Source organism: Echiichthys vipera (genome assembly GCF_963691815.1).
Source record: "Echiichthys vipera genome assembly, chromosome: X".
Classification (NCBI taxonomy): Eukaryota; Metazoa; Chordata; class Actinopteri; order Perciformes; family Trachinidae; genus Echiichthys; species Echiichthys vipera.
Genome location: NC_139825.1, coordinates 13,780,340 through 13,786,851, shown reverse-complemented (window position 1 = coordinate 13,786,851; position 6,512 = coordinate 13,780,340). Strand labels below are relative to the sequence as shown.

The 6,512-nt window shown below is 41.1% G+C and overlaps 1 protein-coding gene across 2 annotated transcripts in view; it reads left to right on the top strand.

Annotated features, from left to right (window-relative positions):
• The first annotated feature begins 468 nt into the window (after positions 1-468).
• The window catches only part of cpne1 (copine I), a 32,922-nt gene continuing 26,878 nt past the window's right edge, over positions 469-6,512 (top strand). The window contains exon 1 of one of the 2 annotated variants that reach the window (XM_083939171.1): positions 469-572. The gene's annotated coding sequence lies outside the window, so the exon portion shown is untranslated. The remainder of the gene's footprint in view (positions 573-6,512) is intronic. The other variant, XM_083939172.1, reaches the window with a different exon arrangement.

The window sequence follows — 6,512 nt, the reverse complement described above, 5'->3', positions numbered from 1 at the left end:
AACAAAACAAAACAAAATATAAATATCTGTTCTCATTTCATTTCATTTGCCATAACAACCTAATTGTACAGTGTATATATCTCAGATTGTATTTTCACACCCACTTCAGATTGTTTACTTGATTGTTTATTATTTATTTGTACTGTATTTTATTGGCTATTTATTAGCTACTTAGATTTATTTTAATTGTATTTTATTTGAGTCTTTACTTTATTTTATTTCTACATTATTCATCTTTATGGCTTGTTTCTACTGTGCACGGAGCATTCGAACAAAAGAATTTCCCCCCGGGGATCAATAAAGTATTCTGATTCTGATTCTGATTCTGATAAAAAATAAAAAATGATGAAATGATGAAGCAGCATTAGCGCCCTTCAGCCAGTAGAGGGCACTGTCGCTCCGGCTGGACCGCAGTCTCGCGTTATCATGTATGGTATCGCGGTGTTTGCGCCGACATTTCCCGCAGCGGCGCAGGAGCAGCAGCCTACAAAGAGAAGAGACGAGACGAGAAGAGAAGAGGAGAGCTCCGTTCATGAGTTAAACCTCAAGTGTGTTTATTCACAAATTTCTCGGTAAGAATCATCCAGCAGCGGCAGCCCGCTCAGTGACGCACTCACACCGGGGAGCAGAGCACGAGAGGAGCCGCTAAAAGCGCGCATCCTGATCGCTGCTCCAACACACACATACACACGCACGCTCCCATACACACAAAGCGAGGCTCACGACCAGCTAGGTGGCTAACTAGCTTAGCTCAACTAAACCAGCTACAATCTGCTGTAAATGAGCTAGTTAGCTATGAGTGTTAGGGAATTGCTTTAGGGGTTTCTTTAGAGGATATTTATCATAGTAACTGTTTTAAAAATATGAATACAGGTTTGTTTAAAATGGTGTGTGTGTGTTGTTTAAATTAGCCGCAGCCCCTGAATTAGGACACTTATTGATGTTTCTATGTAATATCCATGATGGATCAGCTCATGTTGTAGTTTATCCACTGTATGAACGGATGTGTGTGACTTAGAGCTTTGATCAGTTTTGTCTTGTAGCTCAGTTTTTGTTCGTTTTTACTGCTGCAGACCACGAGCACAGGCCACGCCCCGGGTCAATACGTCACACGCCCACCGCTACGAGTACTTCTGATATATAAGCAGGTAGAGTTGTTCAAGATGAGTGACATCTGTCATGGAGGCAGTCTGGGAGTGCAGATTGTTTTTTTTGTGACAGTAAAACATTTTTTTTAACTGAATTTGTATGGAGAAGAACAAATACTAGAGACTTTTAAACAGATGTAATTTCATTGCCAGGCAACGGTCTGGATCCTTGTTAACTGAGTGAGTGAGCGTGAGATCATACATAATAATGTATATGGTTCACCCAAGGACCCAGGCTGTTGCTTAGCAACATAATTCCATTGATAATGTCTATAGTACCTACGGTACATCAGTTGTTTCTGTTTCCACCCTGTGCAGGTCAGTGGAGTTCTGTTCAAGCAGAACCTGAGGTTTGATCCATCACTTATGAAATAGGTGGATGGATAAGGTCTGGAGCGCACAGCAATAGTTAAAGGTTTGATTTGCTTGTGTAGACCAGGTCTCGTCGCACCAGATCCTGTCTCGTTGTCCTGTCTGTCAAGATTTGAGCTCCAAGTTTGCTGATGTGTGGAGATTCCCTCGTCCTTGTAATAAAAATAGATAAAAATCTTTGTGTTTCAGGGGTTTAGTCCAAGGATGTCGTTCTTCTATCTTCTCGTTTTTGCTGTGTTTTGAGGTTGATGACAACATGTGGACAGTTATGTACTCCAGCTTTTAAGTGTTTCGATCTTTAATCCTGAATTTGCTGTATTAAAACTTTCTTTCTGGGTTTCTGGCTGTTTGAAGGAGGTTATTTTCTCTGTCTCATCAGCTCCTTTGTATCTTGGTTGATGTGAGTGCAAACTGCAGCTTCAAGTTGAAGCTTTTCATCTCTCTCTCTCTGGATACTTTGGTTGTTTCTAACATTATTAGCTGTTGCCGTTTCCTCTCCTGCTGTGTTTTATTCTTTTATTGCTGTCGATGTTTCACACAGACTGTTGACAGGTCGACACCAAGAAGTAACGTGAAGGCAGACTGGATGTCCAGGTGAAAATTCATAATAAGTCAATCTTTGTCTCATTAGGAAACCTGACAGTCACGTCAGTGTTGGTGTGAATTGTCAGTGCTGAGGTTGAGCACTGTGATTGATTATGATGATGTCTGGCATCATGTTGAAAGCTGTGGTGGGCTGCAGGTGTCAGTCTTGCACCCAGACTAGGATATTTTTTTTAGTGATGCCCACCCAGGACCATAACGTCTGAAAGTCCTGGATCCGGGTTAGTTGGAGAACAGAAACCTGAAGCTGTGTCTGAGGATCCAGAAGATTGTGGAAGCAGTGAGCATTGCTCCACCTGCTATTGCTCAGTTGGACAACATGTGTTTTTTCTGAGTGTTGCTCTGCACCTAACTTCTGTTTGCTTTCTCTTCTGATCAGCTGCTGTCTTTGGTGCTGTGCTGTGGATCAGTTGCTGATGTCGCTCTGGTTAATATAATGCTAATGTTGCTCTGGTTGACATGATGCTAATGTTGCTCTGGTTTACATCCACCTGGCTTTGCTTTTGTTAACATGTTGGGGACATTGCTCGTTATGCACTGGTTGATAAATTACTGCTGTTGCTCCTGTTAACATGATGTTTTGTTGAGAATCTGTCGCAGATTTGCTGGTTGACATGTTGCTTATGTGATGGTCTTCTACAACCAGTTGGTGAAGTGCTGCCAACTGATTTTGTGCCCCTTGAAGATTCAGGAAGCAGAAGGATCAGTCCTGTTCACTTCTATGTTGTTGCTGATTGCCTGGGTTGCTTCTAGGGATGGGCACAAGTAGTTCATTCCAAGATTGAGGGATTGTATCAATTCTTAGAGGGCCAATCGAGTACTCGTTTTTCTAAATATATTTTTAGAATGCAATGCATCAGGGGTGTACGGTATAAACGGTATAGAGGGTAGGAATTTGCTCCACCATGGATTTTGAGAGAATATTAACTGGGCCTTTGAGTAGAAGCCGATGTGAAAAAGTAATTCCTGGCCGTAGCGGGTGATGTGAACTGCTGTCCTCTCTTGCATCTTAGCGTAACTGTAGCAACTGGAGACTTGCTCCAGACGCTGCCTTTAGACACGTGGCCACAACGCTCCCCATGCTATGTTCTCTTTACACCTGTTGTTGTTCTTGCAGTCGTTTCAGTCTGGTTAAATCACCACCACCATGTTTCTTTCTACTTTGAAGAAAAGAAAGGTTGACACAGAAACCTGGCAATGGTGAGGTGCCAGTTCCAAAAATCTAAGGTGTTTGTGTCTCGGGTTACACAGAAGCAACACTCATGCACGCACACGAAATGATTTGAGTGCCATTGTTTACCAATCAAGTTCATTTGAAATGAGGAAGGAATCGAACACTCACACCCATCCCTAATTGCTACTTGATGTTTTCAGGGTTTTGCCAGCTGGTTGCTTGTTCTGATGACAGTTTGGGTCTAGTTTGATATTTGGTGTAAACTGTCAGCTTTAGTTATGTTGGTATTTTGTTTTGAGCAGGTGTGTCATAGGTAGGAAAGCTGCTGCCTTCTGATTCTGAGAGTTTTTCGAGTCGTAATTTTAAAAAACTTTTGTGACTCTTGAGTTTAGTGGGTTTTACCTCTTCTGTTGAGGTTAAAGACAATCTTTAAAGTGCAACTTGCAGGTTAGAGACCCCTGTTAATCAATGTGTAGGAAAATGATGTAGGAACTAAGTAAAAAAAAAAAAAAAATATATATATATATATATATATGCATCAGGGGTGTACGGTATAAACGGTATAGAGGGTAGGAATTTCCTAACTGGATGTGACGTAAGAGAAGGGAGTCGCTCAGTTTCATATATGGATCACAATGCTTATTTTGCATTATTTTGACACTAAAGGGCTGAAAATGTATATTCATATGCATATCACACGTATTACTTAGCACTAAGAGAAACAAATGTGCATGTGATATCAGTTATATCTGGAATTACAATATATAACTCCACACTACGTGTATGTGCTGTAACAAACCACAGGAGAGAGCACAGACTGAGAGAAATCATTTATTACTCCATTTACTTTCTTCAGTTACCACATGTTCTAGACCAAATTTAATGTGCCCAGCAACTTTTTAAACCGAGAACTAATTTGCTTTCATATCATATACCTGATGTTTTATAGGTTGACTTAGTATCTCTTTGAACTTGCAAAAACTACAGAAAAATAGATAAATAGTGAAAATTTAAAAAATGGTATCGTATAAATCAAATAGTAAAATGAAAAGTATATTAAAACTAAGTATTACATCATCACTACCTCTAACTTGATGTTAATATAATTAACTGTATATAACCAGGCAGTATTATTACACAGCTAAGATACAGGTTGTCTGCTCGGCCTGTGGCTGGCACAGAAAGCCCTCACCTTCACTAGGTCCATCATCAGGAGACAGTTTCCAGAAGGAGAAGGACTTTAGATTATGAATGATCTCATTTGGGTGGCAATCTACAAAATTAATCACAAAGTGTCTTACTGTATAAAAACAGTGGATGCAGTAAAGATCAAATACTGCATTAATGTTAGGTCTGCATACAGAAGTTACAAAACTATTTAGCCTACCAACATTCCTAAATATACAAACAATAATGTATTCTTATATTCAGGAACAACAGTTAAAACCATAAGAAACATTCTGTAATACAGATGTAATTTAAAAGTTAACTCCTCCATCAAAACTTCAAACACAAGACTGGAACTTTTTAAAATATGAATGTGAATGTGCCAAATGGTGAAAAGGAAAAAAAAAAGATGTATCCATTTAAAACTAAAACGCCCTCACTAATACCCTGCAATCCTAACCCCAATTTCCCAAAAACCACGATAATCACAGAAAAAAACAAAAAACAAAAACGGCACAGGGCTAGGCCTTAGCGAGGCGGTCAGACTAAACCAACTCAAACCACAAAAGAAAGAAAATCACTACAAAGAAAATCACCCAGTGCCATAACAAACTTAGGTAGCACTCACACTGTCCATCTGTACCGTGCCCCGTGCTTTAGGGTACTTTCTCCTGGTTCTCTGGTTTCATTCCACAGTCCAAAGACGTGCACGTGTTCGGTTAATTGATGACTCTAAATTGCCCGTAGGTGTGAATGGTTGTCTGTCTCTGTTTGTCTCTATGTGCCCTGTGATGGCCTGACGTCCTGTCCAGGGGGTACCCCGCCTCACGCGGAAATACTGGAAAGTAATAAATTCACAGCAGCTGTATCACTATGACCATACAGTGTACAGTGAAGACGACTCCCTTCTCCTACGTAATATGACGCGTTTGACGTATGATGTTGAGAAAAAGAGGTCGTTAGAAGCAAAGCTCAAAGCTGCCACTTTCACCTCTGATTTCTGCCCATATGTTATGTAAAACATAAAAAAATCATTTTCAAATGGTCATCTAAGAGAAAGGTTAAATGTAAATTCAACTAAAAAAAAATGAACCTGCAAGTTGCACTTTTAAGAAGCAAGTCTGAAATCATACACCACACAATGCTTTGAGGGTGCCCTCACACTTTTCCCAGTTAATCTGTGCCGTGCTTAAGCCTGATTGCCACGGCATGATTGCTTCTTGCTTATACGTCATCACAACTCAATACGACACACGCATTGATTGACGTCACTTTGGTTTTCATCCGTAGACCTGAGTTTTTGTGTGTTTTGTCCAACTGCTTTTGAATATTTTCATCTGACCAAATATGCAGTAAACATTCATTCTCCGCATCAGACCACCACAAACCCTTAGGCGGCATTTTTTTGTGTCTGTTGTGGGGAACAGCAAGCCCTTTTCTCTCAACCAGGCCATGGTCAGGGAACGTTACAGTTGTACTCACACTGGTGAAACGAACTAGACTTTAGCCATGAATCTGCTTGGGCATGGTACGAATGCCAAGTGTGAGTACATCCTAATATTCGACTCTTTGATGAGTCTGAAAGAGAGTCTGTTATTTTCACACTGATAAAGAACAACTTGCTGAAAACACCAAAACTTATTGTCAGTCTGTTCTGTCAAAAGCTGGTGATCAGGTGAAAGGAATGTTTGCTTTTCTGACCGTTTCACCTTTTTAGGGCGCACTCACACCGTCCTTCCGCACCGGGCCAAAACCGTTTTTTCAGCTAAAGCCTAGTGCGTTTGAGCAGTGTGAGTGCACCCGCTCCGCGCATAACTGCGGACAGCTGGCCGTCCACGGCCCACCTGAGAGAGGTGGTCTTTTGTAGAGCCCGTTTGCACATGTACGAGCAAGAGCGCGCGCACGTACGTGTACGAGCACGAGCACGAGCATGAGCACGAGGCCTACGACGGTTCTGACGTAATTTATGTGCGCCTGTTCGGACATAGAAAAAAGAAGGAGGGACCATGCGCGGACATTTAACAACAACAACAACAATGGCAGCGGAA